The sequence below is a fragment of the Solanum dulcamara genome, chromosome 1 (genome assembly GCF_947179165.1).
Source record: "Solanum dulcamara chromosome 1, daSolDulc1.2, whole genome shotgun sequence".
Classification (NCBI taxonomy): domain Eukaryota; kingdom Viridiplantae; phylum Streptophyta; class Magnoliopsida; order Solanales; family Solanaceae; genus Solanum; species Solanum dulcamara.
The window spans coordinates 45,083,826-45,103,267 of record NC_077237.1 but is presented as its reverse complement, the minus strand read 5'-3'; the positions used below and the strand labels follow the sequence as shown (position 1 = coordinate 45,103,267).

The following is a 19,442-nucleotide window of genomic DNA, read 5'->3' as shown; positions in this document are numbered from 1 at the left end:
CTGGGGAAATGGCCTTGGCGCTGTAAGGGCGCGACGCGCCACTATCGCGCCAGAAACATTCCTCAGTAGTTTGGTCCTTGGCGCGACGCGCCACTAAAAGTGTGCAGGGTTTTTCAGGCCAAATTCCCAGAATTTAGAACAATAGGCTTGGCGCTGTAAGGGCGCGACGCGCCACTATCGTGCCAGAAACATGCCTCAGTAGTTTGGTCCCTGGCGCAACGCGCCACTAAAAGATGTGCAGGTTTTAGGCGTAATTGGCCTTGGCGATGTAAGGGCGCGACGCGCCACTATCGCGCCAAAGGCGTTTTTGCCTAATTTTCAGAATTTGGAGGAAGGGCAATTTGGGAAATTTCCCAAATTATATATATACACAAGCCTTGTGTATTTTTGGGGTCATTTTTTGCAGCCCCCAGTCTCTCTCTAAAGAAAAGCCCTAGCTCCTCTCTCTTCTCTTCTTCTCCATTTCCAACCAAAAAGGAGTCCAAGAGCTTCAAGACCTCAAGCTCCTATTGAAGACCCAACCGCAAGATTTCTTCAAATCTTCGCTAAGGTATGTAAGGCTATCCAAAACATGGGTTGAGTCCACCTATGTTCCCTATTCTTGTTTTGAGGTTAGATATTCATGAAAATGGAGTTTCTTGGTATGGTACATGTTTGAATGAGTTTTGTCTCTGTTTTATTTAATTATTTATGTGTCAATGTTGTTGAGCTAAGAGGTTCCTTAAATGAGCCCTTATGAGAGTATGAGATGATGAAGAAATGAGTTGCTAAATATGTTTTATTGATCTTCTTAATTATGTAGATTTGATAAAGTATATTATTTCTTAAAAAATGTTGCCTATTATAAGAATGTCGATTTAAAGTTTTGAAGATATGATTGAAATTTGAGCAAATAATATGCTTGAAAGAGATTTGATTGTGATAGAGTTGATGAGTTGACAAGGTTGTAATGAGACTTGTCGATCTGATTTGATTGAGTTGATTGGATGGAGTTTTATGAGCATTGAGTCTTGGGAGAAGTATCGAGCAACGAATTGGGCAAGAGTATAGTCCATACTCGAACCCAATAACTGCGTCGCCAAACGTAGGGGGGATGGAACTGTTAAAGTCGGATGCTTCCCCGAGAGATTTGTCCTAACATTATAGGACCTGGTTGGATTGGATCCATGATTTGTTGATTCGTTCATGCCCTGGCAAGGTATGAACGGACGCGGCAACAACGTCGGTTTGTTGTACTTTCACTGGCTCATAATTGATGGTTGTTGGTTAAGAGAAACTCCTACATAGGTGTTGATAGTACTCTGAGTCGAATTGAGTTGATTTGTATATGATTGGTCCCGTCTAAATTATATCCTTCTTTAGACTTAGGACATTTGATTGACTTGTCATCCCTTTTGAGTTGAGTTCCCGAGTTGATTGATTCTTTCTTGATGTTCGTTGTATTCGGCCATCTTACATACTCGTATATTCCATGTACTGACACCATTTGGCCTGCATTGTTTCATGATACAGAGACAGGTACTAGAGATCATCAACCGGTGCCCCGTTGAAGATCCACTTTCACTCCCAGCCAGTCGGTGAGTCCTCCTAGTTCCTGGAGGATATTGGGCCCTCTTGTACAGTTTTTTTTATTGTCTTTTCTTTATTTGGATTGTCGGTAGCCATGTGCTTATCATTGGCACCTCTTAGACTTGAATAGAGGCTTCATAGACTGGAGTGTGGAAAGGTCGAGTTGTGATTTTGAGGAGTCTTATGCTATTGTCTTCTTTTGATTGTAGTTGCTTGGCCTTCGGCCCTTATATTATGAAAAGTATTTCTTTAATTGAGTTTTCCGCTAAGAGAAAGTGCTTGAATGAATGAGTGACTGTACCAAGTGGTTCTCTCGGAGGTCAGAAAGGGCCTTCGGGTGCCGGTTACGTCTAGGGTACCCTCCCGGGGCGTGACACATCTACACCAGCAGGCTGTGGTAGAGGCCGTGGCGGAGTCTCTGGTTCTAGCAGTCCTTCGAACCGCACTTATGCTTTGGCCTCCTGGCAGGATCAGAAGGCATCACCAGATGTGATCACAGGTACATTGTTGATCTTTTCCCAGACTGTATATGTACTAATAGATTTAGGCTTTGCATTATAAGATATTCCTCCATTGATGATTGGTAAAAATTGGGATGAATGAAATATGGCTTTGACTAAACTCTTACATTAAGTTGTATGACTCGAGTACTAATACTTGGACTAAATTATGTACTATCTATCGAGAATACTAAGCACCCTATGGTTGTGCTAGGGTTTCTTATAGGGGTAACCTAAAGTATGGATGATCTAACAGCAGGTGTAGACAGGGTGCAACATGTTAAATATGTTGGAATAAAATTATTTGCGTGTCAATAGTTCAGAATAAACAGAGGATGACATGGGTATACCCAAAAAGAGGGGAAGTAGACAAGAGAAGTACAAGCATAAGAAAAAATCAACTGACGCTATCATATGTAAATGGGTACGTTTAAACTTCAAACAAGATCCCATAAGGGATGGGTGCGATCATACCAACACTAACACCCCGGATCCCATGAGAACTCCGAAGTTAAGCATGCTTGGGATAGAGTAGTACTAGGATGGGTGACCCTCTGGGAAGTGAAAGAGTAAATGAAACACAAGTATTCGTACCTATTCCTTACATCTACAAGTAATCCCAACCTTTAGAACTATGATATTGATTGCTCGATGAAAGTATATGTTATGGCAATGGGATAGGGGAACTCTCCTTATAGTCGGTATAAGATTGGGAGGAAGGTTTTGGTTCACATTCGAGGATGAATGTTCTAAAGGGGGAAATGATGTTACACCCCGTACTCTGGTACCTCGGAACGCTTCTTAAGCTTCTTAAGTTTCTAGGAAGGCTCTTAAGTTTCTTAGAAGTCGTCATGTGAGTCAGATAATCTATAATGCTATCAAATAATCCTAAGGAAAGGAGAAGGAGATACTCTATAATAGAGAAGATTGGAAATAGGGTCATAAGAAACCAAAAGAAGTTGGAGGTCAAGTAGTGAGTCATAGGACTTGACTTACTTGTGAAAGATATTACTTGGGACATTTTACATACTAAGCTACTTGAGTATACGTCGAGCTTAAGTAGCAAGGAATACATAGGCTCTTGAAGTAAGACGAGATTATGAGCTCACGAAAGAGAAATAAGGAAACGACGCGCCTACTCGAAGCAAGTAGGTGATGCACCTACTTGGACAAGCAGGTGATGCACCTACTTAGGGTCAAGAAGGTGATGCAACAACATGGGTGGACCCCACGCTTCCACGTGGTGGTTTTGGATTGGATGCATGATTGAGGTGGCACCCTAGGGGGATGCAATATGTCACCCCTAGGGGCTTCCATGTGTCGCCACTTAAGGACACACATATATACATGTGTATTGCTGGATCAACTCACTTTTCAACATCTTTACACTTTAAAAAAATTGGACAAAAACTTGGAGAACATGGAGAGAGAGCTACGGATTTAGTTAAGCAAGGTAAGCCCCCCAATTTTATTCCGTGAATTAATTATTTAAGGTATTTTTCGGTTAAAAAATGGTGTTTAACAACATAAAATTTATAGTTGGGGTTTCGAGGAGGTTCTCGTTCTTGTCAACAAACCCATTTTTGGAATGAGATGGTTGTTAGTAATAATAGTATAACTCCTTGTGTAAAGTTTCGTTTCGAGTGATTCAAGATTTTTTAGAAAGATATTTCATAGGTCTATAACTTTTATTTATATTATAAAACCCAGTTTTGCATTTATATTCTCGAAAAAGGATGATGAAGTATAGGTGAGGTGCTGCCCAGATTTCATTTCGGAAATCCTACACGGGCTGCTGTTGGTATTTTGGGCATATCTTTTGGTATAGAATTGTTGTAGGGTTGATTAAAAATTTTATGCGACCCTAATACACATGTATATAACTTTAATTGAGGCCACAAATCTTGTTTCCCTCAATTACCCCTTCGAAACTAAGAGACAATACAAGACAATAGGCTGTTCAGAATTTACGTTTTGATAGTTTTGGCGAGTTTGACAAGTTTAGGTTAAGGTAGGGGTTTTCCTTTAAATTTGGAGTTTATGGTGTTGTTATGAAGTGTATTATACATTGATTAAATGGCTGGAAATATGAAAATTCCACAAATATGCTAGACGTTCGAAACAAACCAAATTGGAGTCGCTATAGTTAAATTGTAGTCGAAGCAAGGTGTTGTGCTTGTGGTGTGTGGCTGCAGGTATGTGGTATGTGTTGAAGGGACTAAATGTGTCCTAAAATAGGTGTTGGAGCTTCTGGTTGTAGCCACATGACACCCCCGCTTTGTACGGTTAATGGTTTTGCAAAACGGAAACTAGAAACCTTATTTTGGTATCGTGGTTTCGAGCGAGTCATTTGGAGTTTATGTGGTATAAGATTGATGTGAATTGTATATATATATGCTGCAGGTTATTATTGTTGGTTGGTTGTAGCTATTAGGAGTATAATTGGAAATTCGGATAGGGCACATTATAGGGGAAATGCTGCCCGATTTTCGTTAACTCTTTAACTAGTTAGGGAACTAGTAAGGAAGGCGAGCGAGGGGATGAGTTCTACAAAAACTCGTGTGTAGCCTAAGGTGATGGAAAGACAAGGGTTGTTAATACTTGTATTTCTTTTATTTTACTTAGGTCTAAAGGACGACGAGATGAACGGGATAAAAAGTAACTCGTAACAGGTATGTAAAGCTAACGTTTTCTTCTTTTGGCATGTTTTGGCATACTTATGTAAGGCTTATACTTTATTTTAGAATGTCTTTGGCATAAGTATGTAAATCTTATTCCTTCTCTTAGCGTGATTTTAGATAAGTATACAAAGCTAATCTCCCTTTTTGGCATGGTTTTTACGAAGCAAGTATATGACTTTCATATGATTCAAAAGAAGTTCCTATTCTTAAAGCCACTAGGATGGACAATTTCTCGACTTCCAAAAGATATTTTTTTATTCCTTGATACATATATATGATTCCCAGAAGTTCTATTTTGATATAGTCCATAGTGATTTTCAAAAGGTACTTGATATGACTTTTGTCTCGATTTTGAACGAAAGCTCATTTTGATTATTCCGTTGAGTCTCAAATATGATTTAAATTGTATATAGTTTCTCACTACTCCACTCGTGGATGCCTCAATGTTTCCTTCAGCGAGCCTGGGCCAGGTTTTGTTATCGTGCATACTTCTCTGCATTTTTCGCCGTGCCCTAACGTGAGGGGACAGGTACAACCTGTACATGGGATTTGTGGAGTTATGATATGCTATGTACACATACGACATTATATGATCTGATATGACCATCTGATATGATATGATCTATTATGGAGATATTCCCTACTCTGGATGTATGCTGTGCTGTGGCGCCAGTGACGGAATGGCGACCACCCTTTGTTCACCGCGTCCCATAATGGGGCCGGATATGACATATGTTTTTCTGCATATATTATCTGTGGTTATGAACAACATTTTGATATTCTGGATATTTTGCTCACTTTTGCACCTTCTATTCTGGTAATGGCTTTACTTGTTATAGTCCATGCTTTACATACTCAGTACATATGTCGTACTAACCCCCATTTCCTGGGGGGCTGCGTTTCATGCCCGCAAGTACAGACGCTCAGTTTGCTGATCCGCTCGCCTAGGACATCCACCCTATTGGTTGGCAGTGCTCCTTATCTGGGGCCCTATTTTGGTACTAGCTTTTTGTTGTACATTTGTACATATTGGTTAAGGGTACGATGGGGCCCTATCCCATCATATGACTAGGCTATCATTTTGTAGAGGTTTGTAGACTTGTGGTGTGGGTTATGTATATATGTTTTGGGCTTTTGTCCAGTGACGGCCTTAACGACCTTCGTATGCTACATCTATTTTCGTGCGCTCTCTAGCGATCTCTTTCTGATTTTCTCATTTGTTTATTCAGCTAACATAATCAGTGGGGCTAAGGGTACATATGGGTGCCCTAATCAGGCACCAGTCACGGCCTGAAGAGTTGGATCGTGAAAATCTAATGCTAAGAGATGGTTGCACCTGGTTGCTAGAAGGATCCGCCCATCCAGCAACTGCACTGACGTGACCTTCCCGTGGGCCCTAGTAGTGGCTTGTGCAGTGCAGGGGATAGGCCTGAACTTAGGGGCATAGATAGTGTCCGAATGGAAGATATTCTACCGAGACAATAAAAAGGCATTCTTCCTATTGGGACTAATCAATGCGATGTTAAAGATGGCGGGGGTACCACTCCTAGACTCCGATGAGGTACTTCCTATGGATCCCCCCTTTCACATTCTCTTGATCAGGCAGGATTCCTCTCGAGGGTAGAAAACGAGAAGGAGGGATAGTGCCAAGAGCAGCAGGGCAGCAACAAAGGCAGAGGACGAGGGAGAGGATAAGGAAGAGGCCCCTACCACTAGGTCGCAGCCACCACTATCGGCTTCCCGCTTGGAGGAGGAATTAGTTGCAGTCCAGAGATATCTAGGAGGATCTTTCGTCAGCACCTCAGCTCCAGCGCTACCTTTCACTGCCTTGGAGGTCGAGATACTCTGCACCAACTATGATGGGAGAGAAGGAAGAACATAGAGAGGGAACGCCTACTAGCTCGAATATGGAGGGACATTAAAGTGCTTGTCATGACCCAGAAGGGTACCTTCGGCATGACCGGCACTCAGAGACCATTGTTGGCCCCAAGTGAACCACTTGATCTAATCACTTATTCAATCACTCAGCGGAAGACTCGACTCAATAGACAATTAGCTCAAGTGGTCATTTAAAAATATCTTCACCAATAAGTAAATAATAGATTTAAATACTCAAAGTATAATGTAACTCAATCTCATAAACTCAATAATGAAATTTTGAGTTAAAACTAGACTTAGAAAGAACCATTCTAACTCAACTTCAACTCTATCCATTATTTCTCTAACTCAATACTCGAAAGGTGCCAAGACAAGTCTAAGTCTACCTCAAATGACTATCAAAATAATGAAGAATAAAAGAAATAAAAATAAAGTCCTCCGAATGCAAGGAGACATCACCAAAACTGGAGAAGTACATCCCCAACGATACAATTATTAATGATCTCTAATACCTGCATCTGCATTATAAAATGATGTAGGCCAAATGTCATTAGTACATAGAATGTATGAGTATGTAAAATAGCAAAAGGAAATTTACTCAGAATTCTCAACTCAAAAACTCAACTCTAAAAACAACTCAATTCAAATAATAATGAAATATAATAAGAAACAATTCTTTAAAGGATAGCAATGCAACTTAGTGTATAAAATATAATATTTACTTCTTGGAGAGTTTCTCTAACCGACAACCACCACTTATGAGCTATTGAAGATACAACAAACTATTGTCGTTGGCACGGCCGCCCATTACTTTTCCAGGGTAAGGGACGCAAACTCAATGGATCAAAAATTACTCAAATTCCATCATTTTGGGACTTAGAAAGACAGAGATTTTATCCTACGCTGGCTGCATAGTTTATGGACTCACCTCATATCGGTGCTCAGTCCTACTTCCAAAATATTGTATTATGCTCATATACATCAAGTGAGAAAATACTCCAAATACATCATTTAGTCTCTTTTGTACTTAGCTCAAAACTCAACTCATTTCAATTCAAAGAATGCATTTAAAATAAAATATAATTTAGCTTCTTAATTCAATCTCAAAATAGATGTTTTAATGCTACAATACTCAACTCATTTATATTTAAAATACTCATGATCAAGATAATAATTAAGGGATTTCTCAAACTCATTCTCAAAATAAGAATTAAGAGGCTTCTCAATCTCAACTCATGCTCAAACTATAATCAACCGGCAACTAAACATGATATGAGATTTATATGGAAAGCACTTCATCTTAAAACTGTCACTTGTATATACCGATATTACCTGTCTCCTAGGGAGTTAAAATTTTCAAAGATAAGATAGCATAATGTGCAAGACGACAAGGCTGCACAATATAACACATCCCAAAATAAATATTTACATACGCAAGCCGATGAGGCTGCCACTTCGAATGGAAATATCTCAAAACATAAGCCGTACTAGTGCAGCCGAATGACATTTATATATAACTCATGCATGTGTCTACAGACCTCTAAGAGAATTAAAAAAAATATATGACGGGACAGGGTCTCACCGTACCCTTAAATGCACAAATATATACATTATAAGAATTGGTACCAAAAGCTTAGACTCTGAGACAATGGAGCACTTCAAACCCGCTGAGTAGAATCCTAAGCTGGCGGCTCTCTAGAATGAATATCTGTACCTGCGGGCATGAAACGCAGCCCCCCCTCCAAATAAAAGAGGGTCAGTACGACATATGTACTAAGTATATAAGAATAAAATATAGTAAGAAAAATCATAGCTAAAGTAGAGATTTCAAAAGACAAGTATGATACTCAAGAAGTCACTGTACCCGTGCCTTATGAAATAAAGTCATGCATGCTTATATCATATATCATATCCGGCCCTTTAGGGATTCGGTGAATCCGTCATATATATATATCATATTCATCCCATCATGGGCTCGGTGCCATCATCATGTCCTCAGGTCATATCATCATATATATATATATATATATCGTACCCGACCCTCTAGTGAGGGACTCGGTGAACAATGTAGTAAAACTATGCACGAATACATACCCAGCCCGGGACTCGGTGAAAGATACATTAAGACATGCACAAGCAGATTAGTGAGTAACCATATACATTTAAATCATCATTTAAGACTTAATGGAATAATCAAAATGAACCATTGTTTGAAAATTAAGACGGAAGTCATTTTAAGTAACCTTCGATTGCCATTATAAATTATGTCAAATATGAATTATACCAAAATATGACTTGTACTAAAATATGACTTATACCAACTAGGGTGGATGGAATCATACATATGAGTCAATGCATAATGATATAAATTCTGAAAATTAAGAACATTCACCATCCTAATATCTCTAAGAATAAGTGCTTCGTTGGAATTCTATACATTTGTCATCCGTTTATTACATAAGATCACGCCAAAAGAAACAAAGGTTAGCTTTATATACCTGGATGTCTAATTAATGTCCAACGGCTATGGCTACTCTTTATGTTTATAAGTCTACAAATAACAGAGTAGCACTATAATTAGGAATTCTAGCGAAACTTGGGCAGCATTTTCCCTATAATTCGTACTTCCGAATTAACTCCAAAATAGCCCAAACAATGCATAAATTCAACAACATTTACTTAAAAACAACAACCACCTTATTCAAAAGTTATATACCAATAAATCCCTACACAACTACTTCAAAAATGACCTTAAAATAGCCCACAACCAACACATATCGACAACAATATTAGCGGACAGATTTTTGTCTCCAATTAGTTCTTGTAATTACTTCAATTTAACCCATATAAATATGTTATTCTACTTCAATCAAATTTTACACATCATTTGTAGTTTATACCTTAAACACACCTTAACCATATCATGCATAAAAACAACATCGAACAGCCCCAACATAACTTCACAACACAATAGAATATTTGAACTCAGAAGTTCTTACACCAAAAACATGTAAAACCTCTTCTCAATTCCGTATTTAAAAACACCAAAAATGAGTAATAAACCTTCCTTTAACATATTTAATTCCCTTATTTAGACTTATACAACAATATCCTAAATCATTCTTCTCAAAACAAACTAAACATCAAAGTAATTCTTGAAAGTTAGAAACTAAAATGTTTGGACAGCTTTCTAAAAATGTCAGATTTATGTTTCCAACATCTATAGCATGATTCCAATGAATTCCATGGAAGAATCAAGTTAAAATAATAAATAATCAACTTACCTTAACCTTGGAGAGATTTTTGAAGTTCAAAGAGTGTTTGGACGTTATTGGATAGTTTTTGAGATAAGGGAGAAGTGGGAGAGAATTCTGGAAATATTTGTGAAATGTAAATGCTGAAAATTGCCTGATCTTTGTCCTTTTTAATTGGGATCTTTTGGATTGGTTTTCAGGTTAATTTTTTGACCAAAATGGTTTATTATGTGGACAACATATTAGACTTTTGTCCCAAAAAAATTATTGGAGTTTGGCAGCCCAAAATCCTCATCCATTCCACCAACAATGGGCTGCCAGAAAAATTTCAGAATTGGGTTTTCCCACAATTCACTTATATTCGCCCAACAATAAGTCATTACTTATCTTAATAGTACCATATAACTAACCCATTAAATTTACACCATGTACAAATCTTAATACCTCTTACTTCAACTTACTACTCCTCTTAGAATTAAAAAAAAATCACATGCCACCTTTTAAAATTTTCAAACCATTACCACACTTTCAATCCATTTCCAACCAATACATTCACCTACAAGTCATGATTTCTTATACATGTATGAATATTCCACACTGAGTACAATATTCTAAAACATTAGCAAATAAAAAATACAGAATATTACAATACTCTCAACAAGACTCAACTCAAAAAACTCATCAAAGAATATTATAATATATATATATCATATCACAATGGAAATCATATAGAAAACTCAGTAGTAATTATAAATAATTCAAGAACTCAATTCATGGAACTTTGAACCTCAACTAGGGTTTATGTGAATGAAACCATGAACAAAATTCTCAAGAATTCAATGTGTAGAATCAATAATAATCTCGATGCATAATTATATAGAACTCAATGAACAAAGAAAATTACCCACTCGGAATTCAAGAAACTAGGGCTAAAACTCAACTCAACTGTTTCACGATAGAATTTAGATGTAGGGCGCATGGATGGACTCAATCCAATGCTATGATTAGCCTTACATACCTTATACGCTCCTAATTGTTGAGAAAGGTGAGATATTTGGAGGAAGAGATGACAAGAATTAGTTTCTTGAATCTTAGAGGTGGATTTTCTTGAAAACCTATGGATTCCATGGGTAAAAGAAATTGTTTGGTATTAAGATGAAGAATTTATGGAATTCCATGATCAAGTCTTACCTTGGATGATGGATGAACCTTGGAGGAAGTTGGTTTCTTGAGAACTTCTCTTTCTAGGGTAAATATTTGAACTAGGAAGAGGAACTACGTCTTTGGGGGTTATTAAAAGCCTTAGGTGCGCGGGCTCACGGAAAATGCTTCAATCACACAGCCAACGCACAGAGAGGGAAGTAGCTACTACCTCATTGCACTAGCACGCAGTAAATGCCTCGAGCGCTCGGTCGGTGCGCGGTAAGACAATACCTAATAAAATGAGCATAACCTTTTACTCTAAATTCCAATTGATGCAAACTTTGTGGCATTGGAAAGAAGACTCATAGACTTTAATTTGATAGGTTATGGTCAACCTAAATCCTTATATATTGAGAGATATGTTTGTTTGAAGTTGACCCAAGTAAAATCTTTTACCAAAACTCAATCAGTAAGGAAGTTTTCAACTCGACTTTGTCCTAGAGGATCTTTATGACCTTAATTTATCTCCAAATCTATTCTCACACTAAAAAATTAACCTCCACACTTTCACACAATTATGAATCATCCACTACAACCCCATACACATATGAAGAATGGCCCGATCTTAGCTTAAGCTTTTTTGGGGTGTTACAATATCTCCTCCTTAAGATTACTCATATTCAAAAGATGACCAAGCAAGGAAATTGCACAAGGCATGAGTGTAAATCAAGAATTCAGATACTCAAACACTCAAGCAATTAATCCATCATTACCCGAACTCAAGAATACTCATCATATACTTAAACTCAAAATGAACATCAACTCTAAGATAGAAAAAAGAATATTACCATCAATATCATCATTGGAATGAACGAATGCAATGCAAGAACTCAATGAATCAAACTCGTGAATAATTCACTCAATTACTCAAACTCTAGAAGATTCTATCTCAGAGATAGGAATGGGAACATTACCTTCAACATCAACACTAAAGCCAAAAATGAGAGAAGGGCCATAATCTCTAATGTTTTTATCGAAATTTCTTATAACTTCGGGAAAAAGGCTTATGAGCTTGATATAAGAGTATGACCACTATGAATTAAGTGACATGACTGATAACTTGCGAGCTTAAATACTCTTCTTTCTGCATACAACACTTTTTTGGCTGCAAATCATAACCCCTATAAGGATACATATGACTACCTTCACCATGGCCTAGGCCTCCAATTCTAACTGCGTGCTGTTATTAAGTTCAAGCCTAATGCTAAGTCACAGGGTACTACACATAATATAATTATGCTAATCTAGACTACAACCTTCATGTTCTATACCTCTATAGAGAACCTCATCTCAAGAGTACTACTTCTTTCCATTACATTAAAAAAACCTTGAGTCTAAATCAAGAAACACCTAATGCATCATGCATTCATCCACATGCCATTGATACCATATTCAAGCCTAGTTCTATAACCATCCCAATACACTTACTTGAAGCCCTAGAAAGGAAATCATCAATAGCATACTGCAATAACTCACATAATGACCACCACACATGCAAGCCTATAATTCTAACCACTTTCTGGATTCTTTTAAGTCAACATCTTTTAAGTATTCTCATGACAATCTTAGCATCTCTACACCAGCAATTGCATTAGCTTCTACCAAGAGGTACACCAAAATACTCTTACCTATCTATTTCACACAACAAGATCCCATCTCTCTCTTCCTCCATGTCTATAGAATTAAATGAAATAAGCACACCATAATTATCATAATAAAGAACACCCTCTCTCTTCTATCGGCCACCACTTATCTACTATCACAACATCGCTATCAGGATTTAAAAGAAAGGATCACTGAAAGGGCTTAGAGCGACAAATCATAAGCACAATTCATTCAAGAAATCTGATTTGAGAACATTCATAATGTAACATGATCTCACTATCCTTTTAAGGCTTATCATGGGTTTATGAAACTAAGCATATTCCGAAACATGAAAGCATATATCATGTCCTATATAACATATGGCTGGGAATTCGTAGATTCAAGGAATAAGATCGGGATCACTGAATGAAGTTACCACCTCTCTCTTTAGGAACTCAGCATGAACATGAGTCAATATGAAGTACATAGGTTTGGGCCACCGGTATGGATCTCATACATAGGGCAGGTGTAGGGTATCACCTCGACTGTAGTATAAGGATTATAAGAGATGGAAACACACTGATGTCTCATCCTGGTCAACTCATCAGTTCTTAAAACTCAAGAAGCACTTTGGTTCATTACCTCATTATCTCCCCCTTAGCTTAAAGGTCACTACTCTAAGCCTATGAACTGATTCTCTACACTTAACTATAAGAACACTGCTCTACACGACAGAGCATCACTATTCACAAGAACACTAAAACTCTCCGATTATACTATACTCGAATACCAAAATTCGACTGAGGCCTCATTCTAAGATACTTCCCTTAACTTTCTTCTATCATTTAGGCTTCTTTCTATACTCGTTGCTCTTTTTATTGCGTACACATCCACTTTTCTAGCTCTTATGATCATACCTCTTCTCTTTATCCTGCTAACACTCTTCTTCTAGGTTCACATATTCCTAACTTAGTTGAAGGAAACTTGAACTATGAAGGAGACTCATTATTATCTATATACAACTCCCTTCGACCTAATTCTTATGGATACTAAATAAAAATAAAAACTCACATCCAGTCTTCTCCATATTACCAGCTAAAGGATACTAACTAGTCACCCAAAACAACTCATAAAATTAGAGCCTCATACAACTTTATATTATCTCGGATCTTAAGCCTCTTCTTACCAAATGACTTAGCCTCAATTCACTATTTATATCTAAGGGTCACATACCCCCCATTCATAACACACACTTCTCACAACTTAATATCTTAATCTCTCGCATACACCATGTCAAGCCTACTTAATCAAATCTTAAAACTAACACTATCACATTCATAATGCTATCCCCTCTTTTTTCATACTACTCATCTCAAATTAAAGCTTAGGGTCTAGTACTAACAGGCACATCACACATTGCTTGCATATTATACCAACTTACAACTACTAGGTGAAATTAAGAAACACTCTCCTACTAAGACCTCCTGACAAGTAATCGATCCTTGTCTCAATGTCTGTCTAATTACAATTTATCATCTCATATCCTTTCATAACCTAAGTACTATTTACCCATTCATTAAACCTCATTGCCTAGTTATATTCATATCCCTCTAAATAACATGGGGATCTCTCTTAAAAATCATAAGCCTAGCTTAGATCTATCATCTCATGACTAATCCTCCCTTCCATTCTACAGTTGTATACTAGGTCTTTACTAACACAAAGACACCTCAACATAAAACTCCTTTCTTGGTTCGAGTGTACTCTAACTCATCAAAACTAACTACTCTTCCTCTACCTCCTATCATGAAAGTTAGACGATACTTACTACTCTTTAGTCAAAACCAAAAGGCGCTTCATTTATAACCTCATTGTTATGTCGAAAAAAGATGGTTTAAAATTAATTTCAACTTTTTAGAGAAAAAGTTAATTTTAGAAAAGAGAGTTGCCACTTAATTTTTTAAAGAAATTAAGAAAACTTAATTTACAAGACCTTAACAGATTTAAGTCTTAAAAATTAGAGAAAAATGGGTAAGGGTTCAAATTTCCACTTTGAGAAGGTGTTAGCACTTAAAATGGCCGCTAACGTGCGGTTATCCGACGATTTGAAAATTATTTGACTAACTTTGGGAAAACTACTTGTAAGTAGTAAAGATAAATATATTTATTTGAGCAATACATCAACTTGAAATACTTGAGATAATTTATCAAGAAAATATACTCTATTAAATGACTAAGTGAATGAATTTTAAATATGTTTAAAGAGAAGTAATAGATCCAATGTATTTTAACTAAATTAAAGACAATTAATACTTTGATTAAATAAGGAAAATCACTTGAGATATTTAGGAAAAAATTCAATTTGGAGAAAGAAATTTTAAACTCAATTGATTTGAAAGAACATCAACTGAAAAACCTTTCACATAATTTGGAAAAAAATTATATTTGTTGAAATGTCTAAGTAAAAGAAAACACTTAAATGAAATTATTTTTCAAAAATAAATTAATAGAAAAAATGGCTTCTCTTTTAGGGGAGTTCAATTAAGTTAAACCAAACTAAATGAACTTCTACGCAAGTATAAATAAGCGTAAATAAATAAATAAATTATTACACTCTGAATTAAATATAAATAAATAAAGTATGAAAATTTGGTCAACACTTAGTTTTTGTACGCCTGGACTAAGTTATTGGGCAACCTGCACTTTGGGCCTTAGGCCCAATTCTACTGTATATCGCGGATGTATATATATTGTATATCAGTTTATACAACATTATTTTCATGTATATCGAACTATATATACGCCGTATACAGCCTATTTTCAGTCCAGCAACTTGTAAATCAGCCACCTTTCAATTTTTTTGAAGAGGATGACTCGAAAAATGGTATTTTGGCCTCCGTGGCTCAATGTTGAAATACAAATAATGGAGAAAGTCCATATTGAACTCGGATGATGGTTCATACAATAAACAAAAAGGATAACATTAATAAATGAATAGAGAGAAAACAATTGAGATATAATTCTTATTAATTGAATAAAGGATACTTAAACATCTCATTTTCAGTGCAATCACTAGGATATAAAGAAACCAATATGAAATTTGCATCTAAAGACGAGATACCTCATTAATTCTAATAAATCATGTATTGTACTAAGAGACCAATAATGCATAACATTTAATAATACAAATATGAGCTACTGTATATTAACAAACAAACACATAAACTTCGAAGTAAATGAATAGGAATAACACAACTCATTATCAAATTACCACTAAATTCAACTTGGTATGGTGTGTACTTGAGGCATAAGAATTAAATATCAAAATACATATATGTATATATACATAACACTTAAAAGGATCACATATGAACTAATAAAATAACATAGTGACTAACAACATGCATATATCTAAAAAAAAAGAAAAAAAAGAAAAAAAAGGAACATAGAAATATATTCGAGTAAATAAAGAGCATGGAATTAACATATACATTATACTAACTCAAATTTCAAAGCAAAATTTAAATCAATTAAGCCATGAAAGTTCTAATTAATAAGTAACTTAAACATATATTTGTTATCTAAATGATGATAAAATAAGAAATTGAAAACGTAAAATTCTATATCGTCAAAGAAAATTACTTGAAAAAAAGTAATGAATGAAACTAAGAGTTTTCACATATTTGATAAATAATATCACTACACTTCAAGCAAGACAAGAAATTTATGCCATTAATCTAATTAATCCTAACACATGCTTACAAAAAAAACAAAATTACAAATCGACTACATAGAAGACATGAAATAATTATTCATTAAATAAAATAAAGTTGAGAAAAGATTTTTACCTATTTTTGAGCAGCGACTAAGACGAAGAATTTGAGGGCGATGAACTCCTTGAACCCACCAACAAATGAGCGAAAGAACTAAAAAAAAAGAATCAAAAATTCGAGACTAAACTTTTTTGTAATTGTTTTTGTATAATTTCTTTTGTAGTATTATTTTCTTACTTCCTTCTTTTTTTGTTTTGTATTCTTCTCGTATGTTTTTGAATGTTGATGAATGTGGATTTATTCTCCCTTTTTTTGATATATGTTGTTCTTCCTCTTTTTATAAAGAAGTTGAAGGGATTTAAAAAAAAGTGAGGTTGGTGGGAGTAATAATAAGGTTTTTGAATAATTATAGGTTTGGTGAAGGGAAAAGGGAAAAGGGAAAAGGAAAAGGAAAAGGATGGGGGTACGAGAATGTTGATGTTTGAGAATTTTTTTTAAAAAAGAGTTTAGGTAGGATTGGGAGGTGGAAAAGGAAAAAGAAGAAAGGGGTGGGGTTAATATTGTATAAGTATAATATATATATTATAGTGAGTTGGTGTTGGGCCAAAATTATTATAAAAATTGGGCTTTAGGTGTGTAGGTTTTAGTATGTTGTAATAGTGTAGGTTGTTGTTGTTGTTGGGTTTGTAGAGATTGAAATGACATGCTCTCGACAAATACTGAGACAAAACTCATTAGTATAAAATATAATTCAAATAAAGAGGTAGTGTCATTACATGTCGGCATGTATTCATCTCTTGGAACATTTGACGTCAATTTCTTTCAATTTTATATTGTAGATGATGGATAGATATGATGAAATATAATGATGATGATGTTCCATCAATAGGATGATAATTCTCCATTAATATGATGATGATATTCCATTGATAGGAGTGATGATGCTCCATTGATAGGATTATGATTCTCCATTGATCAAATGAGGATCCTTCATCAGAAGGATGAATACCAATTGATAAGATATATGTGTTGATCCATCGGTAGGACGATATTGTTCTATTAATAGGATATAAATTGGTCCATTGGTAGAATGATGATCCATTAGTAGGACATATATTGATATTTCATCAGTAGGATATAAATGTGTATGTCCATCGGTAGGACGAATGGAGATCCAATTGTAGGATGATGATATTCCATCGGTAGGATAATGATATTCCATTGGTAAGATGTATGTTACTCCATTGATAGGATATAGATTGATGTTCCATCAGTAGGATATAAATGTGTGTGTCCATCGGTAGGACGGATGGAGATCCATTGGTAGGATAATGATATTCCATCGGTAGAATAATAATATTCCATCAGTAGGATGTATGTTACTCCATTGATAGATATAAATTGATATTCCATTGGTAGGATATAAATGTGCTTATCCATCAGTGGGATGAATGGAGATCCATTTGGTAGGAGGATGATATTCCATCGGTAGGATAATATTATTCTATTGGTAGGATGTATGTTACTCCATTGATAGGATATAGATTGATGTTCCATCGGTAGGATATAAATTGTGTGTCTATCGGTAGAAAGAATGCAGATCCATTGGTAGGATGATGATATTTCATCGGTAGGATAATGATATTCCATTGGTAGGATGTATGTTACTCCATTGATTGGATATAGATTGATCTTCCATCGGTAGGATATAAATGTGTGTGTTCATCGGTGGAACGAATGGAGATCCATTGGTAGGATGATGATATTCTATCAGTAGGATAATAATATTCCATCTGTAGGATGTATGTTACTCCATTGATAGGATATAGATTGATGTTCCATTGGTAGGATATAAATGTGTAGTCCATCGGTCGGATAAATGGAGATCTATTGGTAGGATTATGATATTCCATCGGTAGGATGTATGTTACTCCATTGACAGGATATAGATTGATGTTCCATCAGTAGGATATAAATGTGTGTGTCCATCGGTGGAACGAATGGAGATCCATTGGTAGGATGATGATATTCAATCAGTAGGATAATGATATTCCATAGGTACGATGTATGTTACTCTATTGATAGGATATAGATTGATATTCCATCGGTAGGATATAAATGTGCATGTCCATAGGTGGGACAAATAAAGATCCATTGGTAGGATGATGATATTCCATCGGTAGGATAATAATATTCCATTGATTGAATCATGATAGATATCTTTCAGATGCCGATCCTTGATTGATTTTCGGCGTGATAGTAGATATTTTTACAAGTTGCACTTCAAATCCTCTTCGGTATTTGATGCAATTTATGTGTGCCCATCGGATGTCTTTGATGCTGGAAAATATAATTTGACGTCAGTAGAGACACTTACATGTCTTGAAATGTTCTCTCTCATCTATTTCTATACTCAAAAAAATAATTAGTAGACACATTGTCTCTCTAACTAGCGACTGAGTAAAAAATCTTAAGGAAATTTTTTTAAGAATGTATACAAAGTGCTTGATCACTTCGACACTAGTGCGAAAATATCGCCCCCCCCCCCCCCCCCCCCCCCCCCCCAATACTTTGTGTTTGTTAATGCTCATGTTTTGTAGGGAATTTGAATGAGACATCGTTACTTGTATTTTGAACTCTTTTTTTCATGAACCTCAAGGACTTTCCCCCTTTCAAAGAAAATTATCAGTTTTGGGTGCTTTCTGTTCTTTTGAGTTCTTTGAGAAATAGGATGATCTTTAACATTCTTATAAACCTACATCCACAAAAAAATTGTTAATTTTAAGCAAACTGATCTGTATTGACTTCTTCAGTGGTTTCCTCCTTGTCTTTCTATCTTCGGTTGATTACTCCAATATCTCATTTCTCGATCGATAAAAGACAGAATTATGCTTTACGCAGAATATTTTGACACACATAGAAAGCCTTTAACAGAAAATAAACTTTTGAAAAATAAGTTTGAAAAAGATCACTGCCAAATGTCATATCACGTAAAGCTTG

At 35.8% G+C, this 19,442-nt stretch overlaps 1 pseudogene; it reads left to right on the top strand.

Annotated features, from left to right (window-relative positions):
- Nucleotides 1–2,529: 2,529 nt before the first annotated feature.
- Nucleotides 2,530–2,651, top strand: LOC129904554 (5S ribosomal RNA; annotated as a pseudogene).
- Nucleotides 2,652–19,442: the final 16,791 nt, after the last annotated feature.